At 39.6% G+C, this 17,887-nt stretch overlaps 1 long non-coding RNA gene across 1 annotated transcript; it reads right to left on the reverse strand.

The window, feature by feature from the left end:
• Positions 1-16,872: 16,872 nt before the first annotated feature.
• On the reverse strand, positions 16,873-17,806 carry LOC135461932 (uncharacterized). The gene is made up of 2 exons (XR_010443411.1): positions 17,427-17,806; positions 16,873-17,035 (listed from the first exon to the last, which is right to left on the reverse strand). It is a non-coding gene; the product is annotated as an uncharacterized LOC135461932 (long non-coding RNA).
• Between the last annotated feature and the right edge of the window lie 81 nt (positions 17,807-17,887).

Genomic DNA, 17,887 nt, shown 5'->3' on the forward strand with positions numbered 1-17,887 from the left:
CATTCGTTTCTAGAAGTTCTGAATAAGTTTACAGTTTAGCAGTAGTTAGCAATGTTGCTGTAGTGTAGTCAAAGGACAATACATTTAAAAGTTAATAGGCAACATTGAATTTAGATTTCTTCCATGCAGTTTGCTAGTTTAAGTTTGAAATTATATACTCAAAGACTTTAGTTAACTTCAGTTAATAGATTTTAGTAGTTGACAAACGTTTGATGGACTTAAGAGGGGAGATGTCATATAATGTGGTTACATCTATATGTGAAACGAACTATAGAGATGCAGGATATAGACTGTATAGTTATGAGTGACTAGTAAAAGTTGTTTGCAGTTACAGACCGGTGTTCTTCGATAATTTACATGTGTACAACACATGATAGCTATCATCAGCTTATCTCGGTTGGTTTATAATACGTTCAAGAAGTCATGTGATCACTTAATTCTGGTTAGGCCGGTAGAGGTCACTCGTTTGCACAGGACATTTCACCACATTATACTTACAGCTCATACACGGCGATTGACTAGTTTAATAACAGACTTTAGTACGCGTAGCGGCTTAGTCGTGTGGATACTTCGATAGAATTGGTTCTAAATTAGCTTTGGGCGCGAAACTTAGTGAGTTCGAATCTCACAGGATCCACTGACGCAGTCCGCTATTTTTTTTTTTTTTTTTTTTGATTCAAATTTCCTTGCATTTTGGTGTAAAACCAAGAATTCTCTTTATAATGACTCGTAACGCTTAATCCCTCGGTTCACTCTCGCTGTTCACCTGAAATTGATGGAAATGTGTGGCAGTATTGCATTTAGGTGATGAAAAATGAAGTTACTTGCAGATTACACGTCTCCAACTATTATGAGTGCGAATGCTAACCTTGAGTTACAAGAAGTGCAGTACATGTACTTGTCTTCTACATGTAGGCTATATGTCGTGTCACGGATAGGAAAGTTCGTAAGTAACTTGTCAAAGGTGGGGTTTTTAATCCAGGGCACTCCGGCAAATTTTCTCTCACACATAAAACCGAGCACCATACAGTATACGCCTAAGCGAAGTTTGAGTGTGGCCTTGAACAAATATCAGTCAATCAATCAATCGAATGTGCGAATGTGTCATACATATTGATCTGAAGGTGTTAAAATCTATGAGTGACGTGTAGGGAACTCATTCACAAAAGACAAAAGTAGTGTGATATAAGATGGAGCTTCATGTCTGGCGTCTTCAATAGGCCTACATGCACTGGCACAAATCTTGCCACTTAGATCGGTTTGCTACAAGACGACACCTTTGTGATGCCACCGAATTACACAAAGCCGCCAACTGGCAATTTAAAACTAAATTTGATGCATGGTGTAAACGTTTTTATATCTGTTGCATATATTTACACAACAGATCGAGTTTATGGGTGGTGAACCGCATTTTGCGTCATTTTAGTAGCTTTCGTGTATACCCGTACTAGAAATTATTATTTTACGGTATTCCTTCTTATATGTCACGCATATTGTCATTGAGATAGTCCCACCGTTATCAACTCGACTACAGATCTGATGTAATTTATGTTCCGGTTTTTTTGAAAATTTATTTATCATTATTTATTTTCTTTTGGGTGGTGAGGAGGAAAGGTAGCTTTATGTAGCTTTTAGTGGTATTGCTGAATGGATTTTCAAGGGAGACAATGATAATACATTCATGGATGTCTCGAATCGCTGAGGGGAGGTTATCCCCCCTTCATAAAGTGTTGCACAACCACACTTGTGGAATGACCTAGCAAATGTGAGCACCTACACACGTACAGCGGCTTAGTCGTGTGGATACTTCGATAGAATTGGTTCTATATTTGCTTGTGGCGCGAAATTTAGTGAGTTCGAATCTCACAATGTCCACTGACGCTGTCCGCTGTTTTCGCCAAAACGAAACTCAATATTGACTAGGTTAGGCCTATTTTATCAGAAAAGTCTGTTGTCTGAGTAATCCTAGACTATATTCTGTTAATCCAACATAAAAACTCTATTAGCTTAACAGGAAATTATGTTGGATATCACACAGAAAACAGACTTTCTGTTAAAATTAGCAGATTAATTTTTTTTGGTGTAGTTCGCGATATTAACTTAACGGTTAATTATACCGATTTAGTGAGTTCGAATCTCACAAGATCCACTGACGCTGTCCGCTATTTTTGTCCTTTCAGTTTTGATTCTATTAAATAGCTTGAGTCATTTGTAGTCCTGGATGTCTACGCCACGCTGTTTTTTTTTTTTTTTATTTGTTCTGACGCTTGCATAGTCATGGCTGGGTCCCCAATGGGAAGAATTGCAAAATTTTGAAAAACAGACAATTACTACCCACCCAGTCACTCCTATACATTGCCCCGGGCACCTGACTGTTAAAATCCCGAGATGTAGATCATTCAAATGGAAAATATTCATCCATATTTATTAAAGCCCAGCATCTCCGCTCACTTTTCATTTACGAAATGGCCGCCATCTATATGGCGCACATGTGCCGCTAGGCAGCATAAAATCAAGTGAGTACTTAATTCGCTGGAGATGCAATGAATGAAAGCCAGAACACCGTTATATAAATAAAACTTCTGGGGTACGGCGATGAACTATATATATATATATATATATATATATATATATATATATATATATATATATATATATATATATATAACCTATACATTAGATGAAGTTACATAGAGTGTGAAACGTCTTTAATGAAGTTGTATAGGAAGGTGCGCGACTTAATTATAATTATTATTACAACAAGCTTGCTCATGGTTAGGCTACAGGTTAAAGTATAAGGCTATACGACCAGAGCCGTGCTAGCCATCACGAGTTCAAAACTCACCTTAACCACTCACTATGTCCAATTCTTTTATTTATTTTTAACTGCAAAGGTCTCCTTCTATATTGAAAAGACCACATTACTGTGTCCATAATTTTTTTTTGTCAATATTTTTTTCACAGAAATAAGAACAAAAACTAATATTTTCTGTTAGATCGGTGTTTACGATGTTTTAAGATTCATATAAAGATATACAGAAATTCTTCCTCCTTTTCGCATGTTTGCACGGTATTTATTTTGCATATTCTGGAGGCATTATTCTGTGTTACCTGATAAAATTAAACACTAAGTGAAGGCCTGGCACAGGCACTTCAGTAGAGCAAAGTAATTAAAATACTACAATATATATGGTACCTTAGGTTATCATACTATCCTAGGCTATCGTATACAGTCGGTTCCAAGTTCCTGATGCCATAAGCCTGCAGTATCGAAGAGTATTTCTCTGACACTTAAACGACGGTGGGTAGATTTATTTAGAAAGCGGGGAAACCGGCTAGAACGTGGGGAAACCCACGGCCATCTGCAGATTATTGGTCATATATGATTTCGCGTACAACAATTTCCAGCATGTATAGATTTCTCTTTCACAAATGCTTTCATTGGGTTATCTGAACGTGTACAAGATGCATGTTGATTTAACCAGATAGGGCTATAATGCTCATGCCAAAGGGCCGGAGATATGATTTAAGACGAAAAGGCAATTATAATGATCGGCGAGATCTAGAAGTACATGAGATCTAAATTAGGTGCTATCTTCTCTAAAAGTCACTTCATAATATCAGGCATGATTTTTCGGTGATTTGAGGGAGTGAACATGCTGTTGGGTTGTTACCTCCCCTGGATCGTCTCAGTGACGTCACGATCTCGGGCTTGCACAACCAGGCCACTCGTGGTTAAGAGCTTATTTTAGCTACCGCAAACCTTGTGTTGGCTTAGTCGTGTGGGTACTTCGCAGATACTGATCTACAATTGACTGTCACTCAATTCAACATGGGTTCGAATCCCATAGAATCCACTGACGCTGTCCAGCACTTTTTTTCTTTGAATTTTACGAACACATATACATGTACATATGTTAGTATGTAAACACACAATGTAACGCTACCGCTTTGGCCTATTTACACGTACATATACATGCATGTGGCGGTTGCCGTTGTAGGCCTATATAGATACGTATGTAAAGCCGATATAATAATAAGCAGAAAACTAAGCTGTGTTCACAGCATTATATTATATCTGTAGTATATAGTATAGACATATATTGTGATCTATAGGCCTATATATAGGCTTGTACGTGTGCATAACATTCAGCTAACCTCTACCGCCATTGAAGGTACAACGCGTAGATGGCGAGTTCGAATCGAGCCGGCGCTATCTAGATCAGCTGTGGCTTAGCGTATCGTGAGATTTGTCAGATAGCTGGCAAAATATATACATAAACTTTGCCCCTCCCACGGCCATCCCACAGAACCCATATTTTTCAAGCTGACTGCCCTGTAATAAATGAAATATTTCTTTGCATAGATGTACATAATGTACATAAATGTACTCGTCCTCTATAAGGTCCACTGCTGAGTAGTGGCATATAAAATCACACTTAATGACTGCTAGGCCTATACATGCCAATATATTTATTTATTTATTTATCCGATTGGTGTTTTACGCCGTACTTAAGAATACTTCACTTATACGACAGCGCCAACATTATGGTGAGAGGAAACCAGGCACAGCCTGGAGGAAACCACGACCAGTTTCAGGTTGTTGGCAGACCTTTCCACCTACGGCCGTAGAGGAACCCAGAAGGAGCTGGACTTACTGGAAATATTCACAAGGACCGCATTGGTAAGAGGCTCGATCCTGGATCATTGCACTGCACTGGCGTACTAACCCCCTTCGGCCACAGAAGCCCCCTTACCAATATAATATTGAGTGCTATGTAATAAAGAACAGCGAATAGGTAGAGTTCAATATGGAAGTCGGATGCGGCCACTTGCGTTTTTCGTAGTTTCGTCCTTTTAAATAAAAGGTCGAAAACACGAAAGGACGAAGGGCGAAAAGGCCAAATGGCGAAGGACGAAAACCCGAAAGTACAAAGTTGGCACAGCTTCGCACTTTCGGGTTTTCGTCTTGCATTTTCGGGTTTTTGCCTCACACTTTCAGGTTTTTCGCCTGAAAAACTTCTCTCTTTCGCATTTTCTTAAAAGGTTGAAAACACGAGGGAGCGAAGTTAATTTCGCATTTTCGCCTTCCGGTTTATCTCTTCAAGAACTTCCTGATAATGGTATGTGGATCATAAAACTTCTTTATGCACGTAGTTTTATACAACAGCAACACTTCTTCTCAAGCAGTATCAAAGAATATCTAGCATCCTGTGAGTGATAAGTGTGGGCAGTTCTAGAGCTAAATCCACAATTGCTTTGTAAGCACTAGCCCAACTCTGCATAAAACATCTCTGCCAAGTTTTGCCTATTTGATTAGTGGCCAGCATTACAGTGGGAGCAAACCACCCATAGCCCACAGGAAACCCATGACCATCCATAGGTTGCTGCCAGTAGTCACTGCACCGGTCAAGATCCTGACAGTTGCAGCGGGCCAGCACATCAGCAATCTGAGCCAGTGAGGTGCCCTTGAGGAGCACGGAAGAGTATGCACTTGACTAACGCCAATGTCAAAAACACATTTTTCTACCATCAAGACAGTGCGGGATTTTCAACACCACCACATATGTAGAAAAAAATAAATTTATTCACAATACCTAATTGTTTTGTATGAATATACAACACCAGGTGTAACCAAACTCATGATCTTGGACTTAAAATAGGATGCACATTTATATCAAAATATGATCTTAATATTTGTTTATCTTTGTTTAGTGAATAATGAAAAGATCATTGTAAACTGAAAGAGAACATGCAACAAAGAGACTTCGTTAAAAAATAAAATACTAGGACATAAAATGAAACAACTTCTATAATGCTGATCAGTTAAAGCTTTGAAAACTTTGTCTCACGTAAAAACCTAAACAATTGAAATAAACCTCATTCTAACTTGACCAGTAACTTCACTACGGTAAACTCAACTCAAATATACGACAATAAGTTGAAATATTTTTTCTAAAGTGAGCAAAAACTAGTTCCACTCCTAAACAGAAATGTTGAATATTCAGCTGCATGTACTCTAAAACAAAGAAGACTTTATGCAAAATGGAAACACTGTCATGGAAAATACTTTTTATTTAGACACACCAAAGTCCTTCAGAGATCAAAATACTGTAGGTGTACATTTAGACAATTACACAACAAAAATAATAATAATAATAATCTTAACCCAACTGTAAATAGCTTAGAGTCTATAGTACCACATAACATAATCAGTTAAGCCATGATACAGATAATTTAAAGCATGTCAAATCCCTCACTCCACTTAACGGGGCCTTCGTGACTCAGTTGGTTAGCGCGCTAGCGCAGCATAATGACCCAGTCTCTCACCAATGCGGTCGCTGTGAGATCAAGTCTAGCCCATGCTGGTTTCCTCTCCGGAGGAAGCTAGCACATAAGTAAAATATACAAAGCATACTACACGTCAACTGCAAATATTATACCATACATATACTAATAACCAAAACAGCCATCCAATTCTTCTTTCATTATCCACGTTTACATTCAACCAAAAATATCTTAAAATACAATGTATGACAGTAAATATTTTCATCATTTATCTGTTTGTTTATTTGATTGGTGTTTTACACCGTGTTCAAGAGTATTTCACTTATATGACTGCAGCCAGCATTATGGTGGGAGGAAACCAGGCAGAGCCGGGGGAAACCCATGACTATACGCAGGTTGCTGACTGACCTTCTCATGTACGACCGGAGAGGAAGCCAGTATGAGCTGGACTTGAACTCACAGCGACCGCATTGATGGGAGGCCTCCGGGTCATTGCACGGCGCTAGCACGCTAACCGACTGAGCCACAGAGTACTCTATTTTCACCATTTAAAATGACAAGGTTTTAGACACTTTAGAAGGATCAAGACATGTAACTTTGTACAAATAACTGAAAGCTCTCACCATCATCACTACTTTACCTAATCCATTAACTGACACAACTTCATTATTTACTTACATGCAATTTGACAGGGTTTTTATGCCATACTAATAAATATTTCACACACATGAAAAATTACAAGCCTTTCATTTTATAAAATAAACAAGATGATACATTAGAGAAAAAAACAAACCTCATTTTCCTGAAAATTTGGATACAAAGCCTCTAATCCTAAATATGATAGTATTTCTTCCCTGGCTGAGTAAAACAGCGAATAAGAAAGGAAAATAGTCAGTAGAATCCCAACATTACATTCAATTCATTGGTAAGGATATAGAAAATGGCCTCACGACAGAGCAAACCAAACAAATGCAAAAGAAGAGATACCAGTAATGGAAAATGTTCTTTGCTAGAAAGCAATTACAGCTTTTGTAAGAAGACATATTGTGAAGCTCTAACCTGACTATGCTTATGCCGTCTCACGAAATTCATCTGTTATCTATAAATATGTTTTCAAACCTGTGGCCACTGAGAAACATGCTCAGGTACACAATAATGACTAAAGTAAAGAGAAAACTAAGAGAAACTTCAGAGCAATCAGCTGTTATATCAGGATGCAAAGCATTGTAGGCTACACTGGTTATCCCTGTGCTCTTTTAGCATTAATTAAATCCCTTTAAACATTTAATATTAGATTAACTGACAGAGGCCCAATAAAATTATACCATAAATCAATTTTCATGCTTCAAACAGATCTGACAGGCAGGTCTGTGGAAGCTTAAACGTTTACATCAAGGATGGTACATAAAACTTACAACAGCTTTTGTCAAGTCTTCATCATGCATATCACGGATAACCTTCACTTTTAAGAATGTTGGTCTTTGAAGTGAAAGTAAACTATAATAACTACTTCTTTCAAGTAAAACTCTCAGTCCCACATATTTATATGTCACTGGCCATTTTATATGTATGTCCTGTAGACTATACAACGGCCAGGAGTAAGGTCACCTAGGACAAGGAATGCAAACGGGCTCACTTGATCGAGAGTAATCTGGTGTATACTGGTTCTAGGAGCCCAGATTGGATATAATTTAAACCCTAGCGAAATATTTAAACTTTTAAACTTGGAATCACAGTGATCCGATTGTACCAGTCCATGTTACCGTATCATAGTAAATGTGCATTACGCATACGCCTGTATCTACTAGTTTGACACATTAGAACCCGAAACAACAGAACCCGAAACATCAACAACGTTTGCGCCACTTGCATGTACGATAGTCGACGGCACTGCAGGTTCAGTTCAAGCTTAGGAGGGAGGCATATTGATGCAGAAGCTATGGCACGGTATGCCTAACTTTAGTCAAATCACGAAGTATTCATGTACAAATAAAAGGAATAATCACAAGCTGACTGTGCACAAAACTTAGACCCTACCTTTCGTAATGTGTGCCAACATCGCCAAGGTAATAGTTCATCATGATGTAACAGGCAACACGATCAGGCCGGAAGTTCGTGAAGAGATAAACCGGAAGACGAAAACGCGAAGTTAACTTCGCTTTTTCGGGTTTTCGACCTTTTGAAAAAAGGCGAAAGAGCGAAGTCACCTTTGCATTTTCGACCTTGGAATAGGGCGAAAACCCGAAAGTGCGGGGCGAAAATGCGAGGCGAAAACCCGAAAGTGCGAAGCTGTGCCAACTTCGTACTCTCGTGTTTTCGCCTCGCGTTTTCGAGTTTTAGCCTCGCACTTTCGGGTTTTCGTCCTTCGCCTTTTCCCATTTTCGCCCTTCGCCCTTTCGTGTTTTCCCTTTTTCGACCTTCGCTCTTCCGTGTTTTCGCGTTTTCGACCTATTATTTAAAAGGTCGAAACTGCGAAAACGCGAGTGGCCGCATCCGGCTTCCATAGAAACCCACGTCCATCCGCAGATTGTTATCAGACCTTGCACGTGCGACCGGAGAGAGAGAGGCAGCATGAGCTGGACTACACTGGTGTAGGCCTACACAGCAGCTCATACATGTAGGCTACTGTAACAGTGTAAATATACATTTTGTATACAATGTACATGTAATGTATATCATACGAAATTTGCATTTTACGGTCGCCACGTATGTCACAAGACTTTACAAGCACATGCATGCTCACTCTGATCTAGTTCACCTATCTTGCACAACCACTCAAGTTGGACACTCCAAGCTATAAGTACTCGTCTAATGATAGTGTGACCGTGTATTGGCTCAGTCCAGTGGATACTTCGCTATAAAAATAATAAAACGTACATTGTGCATACAAAAAATTCGCAGGTACGTGGTTCAAATCTCGTGCACTGCACATCTCCACGGACGCTATCCAATACTTTTTGGGGAATATATATAGTAGTACATAGACAGATTTGATTTCAGGTAGGGTACAAAATTTGATCAGTGAAATTTAAAACGAGCATTTTATGAGTTCATTTTATATCTTGTGTTGCTTGTTCAACTTGACACACCAGGGCTTCCTGACTTGATTAGTTTTATGCAGGTCCTTAGAATTAATACTTATCAAGCTTGTCAGCGTACCTATACCTTGTCATGTAACATCCTAACATTAGGGATACTAACACACACACACACACACACACACACACACACACACACACACACACACACACACATATATATATATATATATATATATATATATATATATATATATATATATATATATATATATATATATATATATATATATATATACAGTACCCTTAACACATGAACGGAGAGTTGGGGTACATAATAATGTACAATAATAAGGAGCTGCCAACTCTCCACGCAGACGTTGTTTGACACAATACACAAGAAATTTTCATTGATACAGAGCTGTGATCAGTTTTATATCAGGCTGGAATAATCCACCCAAAATTTCTTGAAACTTATTGTTTGGTTTATAGACTGATTGATTGATCAACCAATCAATAAAGCAATGAAACAGTAACTTGATTGGTTGGTTGATTAGTTGGTTGATTAATTGATTGATTGAGTTGATTGTTATTTAACGCCATGCACAACGTCAAGAAATTCTGCACTTATAGCTCACAATGACAATGGGATTTAAAAGACTGAAGAACCCAGACTGACAGCAATAATTCATCCACCTTTGTACAAAATATTTTTGAACTTTCCATCGTTTATGTAACAAAGCCTGTGTTCTATTGTCTAGAGACAATTAGTGGTCTCTCTATATACGGAAGTTTATACGTAAGACCACACATCAGAGGACCGTCGCGAGGTATCGCTTGTTGTCACCACACCCCTAACACAATGCAAACAATGGAGCTCATAAAATTGCCCGTCTATAGTGAAAGACGAACAACTATAGTCAACCATGCATCCACCTGTTATTTTTTAATTGCAGGCTTTCATCCCACCATAATGCTGGCCGCCGACGTATAAGTGAAATATTCTTGAGTACGGCGCAAAACACCAGTCAAATAAATAAATAAATTATAGTTATTGTGGTGTGTAGCAGTATGTAAAATATAGGGTGAACGGAATTCAACAAAGCGTCTATGAGTCTCGCTTTATACTCCATATAAGGACAGCAACACAGATGACTTCACTTTCCTAATCGCATCCAAAAATGCAATATATTAGTGCTTGGGCTGGTCGACCTATTTAGAACATGACATTTTCCCTGGGCAATCAGTCGTGTATAATTCCATTCGTCACGGTATTTACATCTTCTATGTAAGCACTGCTGCGCGTGAGCATCGATCAAAGTTATCATAGTTCACTGCTTGTATTACCAGTGTGATCGTGATCCGTGTTATTTGCAGCGCATAACTGGATGGAAACTGGGTACATCCCCCACCCCCTAATGACGACTCGACTTCTCTTGCATGCAATGCACGTGTATTATGTGACCAATTTGCAAACAAAAACCTTAAAAAGGCTTAAAATGAAAAAGACTACCCGTATCCCAATTACCTCAGGCGGGGAAAGGTTCCACTTTGTTGTAACGGCAATTCCCTGATAGGGCCCTATTCATTTTCGTTCTAGTGTCTTCCCGACATCCCCAATTTAATTGGCTTTATACAGTTCATCTAAAGCAAAAGCCCGCTACTCTATGCATTTTCATTAAAATATGACTTATCACGTGTGAACACTCGTCTTTCGGATAACGTGCGAACTAGAGGGTGGTTTCACCTTGCACAAAATTTACACCTTTGACTTGTTGGTTTCAGGATTAACGTCACTTCTAATATTTATCTCTGACAAAACACAACGGGTTTTCCCAGCAAATGAAGCTCGATTCCACAAAACAACTTTCGATAAATAATAAGCTAATAAGCTGAAATGATGTGGAATCGATCTCCAGGTGTTCAGATCGAAACACCACTGTGTTTGCTACATCACTGGAACGCTATGGCAAGAATAAGATAATCGCCACGATCCCCCAGTCACAGCATACGGAGACCAATCCCATTGCTCTTTCTATTTTCAATATAGATAAGCACACTTTTACACGCCAAACTGGGACTATTAGCCACAGTTGCTGTCCTCAATATGTCAAAGCTGTACGCGTTTGCTTTTATACTGATGTACCCTAAATGACCATAAATTTCTTCAATGACTATCTTGCCAATTCTCAAAGCCTGTGTCCTATTGTCTGGAGACATTTAGTGGTCTGTCTATATACGGGAGTTTATACGTAAGACCACACAGCAGAGAACCGTCGTCAACACAACCCCTAATACAACGGAAACAATGGAGTTTATAAGATTGCCCGTCTGTAATGAACAACAAACACCTATAGTCAACCATGCGTGCACCTGCTACTTTTTACCCAGTGTAATTACAGGCTTGAATCCTTAATTATTTGTGAAGTGCGGTGTGAGGTGCGGTTCAAAGCCCGTTTCATATCTTTACTTCTTATATTTATTGTGGTGTGTAGCAGTATGTAAAATATAAGGTGAACGGAATTCAACAAAGCGTCTGTGAGTCTCGCTTTTTACTCCATGTAAGGACAGTAACACGGATGGCTTCACTTTCCTGATCGCATCCAATTATGCATTATATTAGTGCTTAGGTTAGTCGACCTATTTAGAACATGACATTTTCCCTGGGCAATCAGTCGTGTATAATTCCATTCGTCACGGTATTTTTTTACATCTTCTATGTAAGCACTGCTGCACGTGAACATCCATCAAAGTTATCATAGTTCATGGCAAAAAGTACTGGACAGCATCAGTGGGTGCTGTGGGATTCGAACCCACGGGAATATGTGTGACAATCATATTGTAGATCAGTATCTGCGAAGTACCCACACGACTAAGCCAGTACATACACTAATGCGACTAAAATAAGCTTTTAACCATAAGCGATCCGGTTGTGCAAGTCATGGTGCACTTACCCTGCGATATTTTCTCGCTCTACCGGGCATGGCTGGTTTAAACGATTTCTACTGTGTAGAATACTTTCGCAAATACCATTTATATAACACTATTTCCTTTTAACAGAACTGTCTCATTATCGTCAGACTGATAAAGGAGCCGCCAAATGTTCATCTTCACATTGATTAGTGTATGGATTGATTGATTGGTGTTCAGTGCCATACAAGCCTGCGGATGATCGTGGGTTTCTCTCAGGTTCTGCCCAGTTGCCTCCCACCATAATGCTTAGTGCCGCTGTATAAGTCAAATATTCTTGAGTACGGCGTAAAACACCAATCATATAAATAAATCAATGCCATGCAAAACAATATGAGCAGTTTTAATACGACGATGACCATTGTTAGGAGGAGGGAACTGTGGTATTGAGAGTGAACCAACGGCCTTTTTCATGCAAGAATCTGACCAGTTTACTCACTCGTGGCGCACATTTCACTCACAAAGCAGACTATAACTGGAATTCAGAAGAGAATTTTTCACATTCTGTAAACTGTTTTTAAAATCTTCATTCTCGTCGCAGACGCCAATTCAGCCCTGACCATTGAATAGTGTATTTTTTTATTTATTTATTTATTCATTCATTCATTCATTTATTTATTTATTTATTTATTTATTTATTTATTTATTTATTTATTTATTTATATGCAGTGTTAATAGGTTTTGTACTTTAAAAAAAAGGAGGCTTACTTGAATAAATCACCCTGGCCATTTGCTGGCCGCCGTCGTATAAGTGAAACATTCTTGAGAACGGCGTAAAACCAATCAAATAAAAAATAATTTTTTTCCAAGTTATTGTTTGTTTTATTTATCTATTTAATTGTTGCTGAATGCCATACTCAAAATATTTGCCCTTATAGTTTACAATGGCGGTCAGTCTTAGAGGTGATGAAAATAACAGCCACAATTTGCAAGTTATTGTTGAACTTCCCCTCATGCCGGTGACACAAGCCTATGTCTTATTAGTAATAGAGACAATTAGTGTTCTCTGTATACGAATCTTTACACGCATGCGGGAGACAACTCCAGAGAACACCGTCGTGAGCGCTTTTTGTCACCATGTACAGCACCTACAGTCCCTTTAAAATACCCCTTAGACCTGCATGCACCCGTTTCTGTTTAACAACATAGATAGCTGACTTGAATCCTTGATTACCTGAGGCTTAAACACATTGTGAAGTACTGTTCGAAGTACGTGTCATACGTGTTTATGGTGGTGTACGAAATGAACGGTGGACTAACTGAATGCAAGAAAGCGTCTATTAGTCTTGGTATTATGGATGCCGGATGAGCACATCTCCCCCCGCGGCCCACGGCATCAGAACAGTGTAAATCGCGCACGAATGGCATACCATCCTCGCGCCGCGACCCGCGACCTGGTGGGCGCGACACGTGAGGACGAAAAATACACACGCACATTTCCGATTCAACAAAGTTGGAAGGTGTTGAACGTTGTTCAGCGGAGCTGAAGTGCCCATCCAGACTACTCAACACGGCCCAATATGTTGACTCAACTTCAAGTAGGCTCTTGATGAGTCAACAAAAATTTAGTGATGTCTGGACGGAACTTTATGCCCAAACTCTCGACTGTGAGAAGAGTTTGGGACAACTGACGGAAAAATCAATTTATTTATTTATTTATTTCATTTGTGTTTTACGGCGTAAACCAGGCTGAGCAGGACTCGAGCTCACAGCGACCGCGTTGCTGAGAAGCTCCTGGGCCATTACACTGCGCTAGCGCGCTAACCAACTAAGCCACGAAGGATCCCAAAAAATCAATTGATACAACTGAGCTAATTCAACAGACGTCATGAGTCTCATCCGGTTATATGGTTGACTCACTTGTCCACTCGGAAAGCTCACAGGAGCCTTTCCTCCCACCATAATGCTGGCCGCCGACGTATAAGTGAAATATTCTTGAGCACGGCGTAAAACACCAATTACATAAATAAATAAATCAATCAATAAATAAAATAAACGACAAGATGTGCCGAAATAGCTCAGTTATATAACAATTATATAATTTGCTCGATTTTTTAGTCAGTAGACCCAAAGTTTTCTCTCCGTGTTCCAAATACACCACTCTCACCATTCTATCATATACTACAGCAATAAGTACGACATAATCAGGTTTCTAGTGAGCCAGACTGACTGCTGTTGTAATGTTCCCTCTCTTGACCAAGTGCATTTGAGCACCTCGTGCATATGACGTCAGCCGTATATATGCACCGTCTTGCGGAACCGGGCTGTTCATGGTTAACGGCTTATTTTAGTTGTGTTGTTGTGTGTACTGGCTTAGTCTTGTGGGTACTTCGTCTACATGTATGCTGAGATGAAATGTTACACACTGTAACGTGGGTTCGAATCCGACAAAACCCACAGACGCTGTCCAGTGCTTTCTTTTGCCGTAAATTTTACTTTACACTTGTATTTGTTAAGTCCGATAAAGTTGACTTACTGTTTAGATCGGTACTTGAAAGACAAAAATATCGTGTGAATTGAAAGTGTACAACTGATTCGTCAACTATTTGGAACTACCTGCGAATTGGTAGATCAGTTTTTCTGTCGTTCTTGACAATTTTTTCAGTCATATGACGACGAAGTGTTATTAGGTATGTGTACATGTACTGTGTTTACTTGAAAATGGGAGAGTCCATGCCACCAAAGTGCTTCCGTCATGCACTGAAGTATATATCATGCCGAAGACACCATCGCCGAAGACACCATCGCCGAAGACACTACAACCCACCCAATGACCTGACCTATAATGACACGGGGCAAACAGTTCTGTTTCCTTGCTCTATCCTCTCAGGAAATTTTGGAAAAATTGGCAACGGTATATATACTTAACGCAGACATAATTTAAATGTTTATATTCACTATTTAAGCATCGCCGAATTCTGGGTCCAAGAGGAGTATACACCACCGAATCCGAGGAAGGTATACCAGTTATTTCAAGGAAAATTACGCCGCTGAATTCAAGGGATGTATAGGGTAGAATTAAGCGGTTCAAGTATAGCATACAGGCGAAGTCAAGGGCAGTGTAGGAGTAACGTAGATGTCAAGGGAAGTATTGGGATAAATTCAATAAAAGTATAGCGTACAGCCGAATTCAAGGGAAGTACACCGCTGAATTCAAGGTAAGTATAGCGTACAGCACAATAACAGTATGTATAAAAATAACGCTTGGTTGGCATGCTTAAACCACCCGATGTTGCATTTGATATGACTGTGTTAAGGCATAAGGGTGATGAAGGGAAGTGGACGAATCTGCTTGCTCTTTCAGTTTGGTCATAACGTAGCAGGGTTTCCGAGGCCTAGTGGCTGGCGCCGCGAATGACAAAGGCGCCTCTCGCCAATGCCGTCGCTGTTCAAGTCGAGCTCGTGCTGGCTTCCTCCCTGGTCGTACCTGGAAGGTCCAACAGCAACCCGTGGTTGGTCGTGGGGTTCCTTCTAGATCTGAGATCGGTTTCATTCTTTCCCGGATTTGCTTTCAGAAATACCAGGATGCTATAATCTGAAAACATGGCCAACAGATCTCAGAGCTAGGGCGTCCTTGGTTCAGCCCGGTAGCCGTTGTATTAGAGAAATATTCTTGAATACGGCGTAAAACACCAATACAAAAGACAAAATAAAATGTCATGACGTGTCTTTCTCATGTATAAAAACATCTTTACTTTCCAAAGTAAACACTTGTGGTGAGTTGATCTTGGAACAGAGCTGCACGTATTACTACTGTGACGGTGCTCCGTGTTATTTGTAGCGTATAATTGGATAGAAATGCACGTGATCAATTTACCAACAAAGGCTGGAGAGGTTCCACTTTGTTGTAACGGCAATCTACTGATATACGTTTTCGTTCCAATGTCTTCCCAACATCACTATTTCATTCCTATGCCCTAAAGCGAAAGCCCGCTGCTCTGTATGCATTTTCATGAGAACATGAATATTTCAGATAACGTGCGCACTAAAGCGTGGTTTCACCTTGCACCTTTGACTTGTTCGTTTCAGAAGTAACATCGCTACTAAGATTATTTCTGCGAGATCACAGCGGGGTTTCCCAGCACATGGAGCTCGATTCCACAAAACCACTTCAAATAAATCAAAATCTAAACCCTTAAATTTTTGGTACTCCAAGATAAGCTCTGAAATGCTTTGGCATAGACTCCCAGGTGTTCAAATCGATGCAGCTTTGCCTTCTACATCACTGAAACGTCATGCCAAAGCTAGACAATCGCCAAGTCCACAGCATACGGACACCAATCCTATTGCTCTATTTGCAATGCAGATCAGCACTCATTCACTCACTAACCAGGAAGTCTTTTAGCCACCTTTGCTGTCCTCAAAATGTCAAAGCTGTACGTTGAACAGTTGGCTTGAATAATGATGTACCCTAAACGACCATAATTTTTTTCAATGAATAACTGCCAATAGCACCCCCCCTCCTCTTACACACACTTTGTCATGAAAGGACTACCTAAAGAGTACCTAGCACGCCATGGAGGACATCATAACCCTATCTGAACAACGTGTTAATTTAAATTTAATTCGACAACACCTTTGTACACAGTAAAAACAAATTAGAGTTTAATGGTCAGAATTCATACAGAAAACTGCAAGAGCAAAATGTGTCGCCAGTTTCAATGGATCCTTGGCTTCCGGTAAAGTCTTCCAAGATGGATTTTCTCACATCTCTTCACACTTCTCGACACTAAGATGATCTGCAGAAAACACAAGGTTGTAGGCATTTCACATCTGTACAAACTGAACAGGAAAAAACGGATTCGTTTCTCAGGGCCGATTGATGTTCTGTTACCATATCACAGTTCACTAAAAAAATTGGTCAAATTTACTCCTGAGATCATTAGCAATATTTTGTTAACATCCTTATAGACTGAAAAAGCTACCTGATACACGAACTTTCAAAAAAATTTAAAAGCACATCCTTTACAGGAGGCACTTCATAAGGATTCGAATTTCTAAATACTCCTTTCCATCACTTCAATACGAGATGAAGTGCTACATACAATATTTCAGTCTTTTCTTCAGCAATACAAACCAAATAACATCTTGATATTCAATAAAAACACTTTGAAGGGCTGTTTGTCCTACCCTATCAATGGATTATTATTTCCTGCCTCCAATTCACCAATGCTGCAAGTCAACGACTGGCTCAGTTTTCGGAACATCCAATGGCTGCAACGACAACCTTCCTCATCAAAATCAAGGACCTCCAGCTTTGAAGTAGGCTTCTGTAAATCACAACCAATAATGGGCAAATAATAATCATCAGCAAACCGGCTGATTTCACACGGCCATCAAAATTTAAAAAAACATTTAAGAGCTTATTTTTGGCTGCCGAAATTTGAATTCAGTTAACATGAGATAAATGTCAAAAATTTCAACTTTCAGATGCACAATTTATTCACTTGCTGTTTTATATCGTGTTCAAGGATAGTTTACTTACACGAAGGCGGGCAGAATTATGGTGGGAGTAAACTAGGCAGAACCTTTGGGGGGGGGGGGGGGGGGGGAGGCCACGACCATCCGCAGGTTGCTGGTAAACTACAGAT

This window comes from Liolophura sinensis, chromosome 1 (assembly GCF_032854445.1).
Source record: "Liolophura sinensis isolate JHLJ2023 chromosome 1, CUHK_Ljap_v2, whole genome shotgun sequence".
Classification (NCBI taxonomy): domain Eukaryota; kingdom Metazoa; phylum Mollusca; class Polyplacophora; order Chitonida; family Chitonidae; genus Liolophura; species Liolophura sinensis.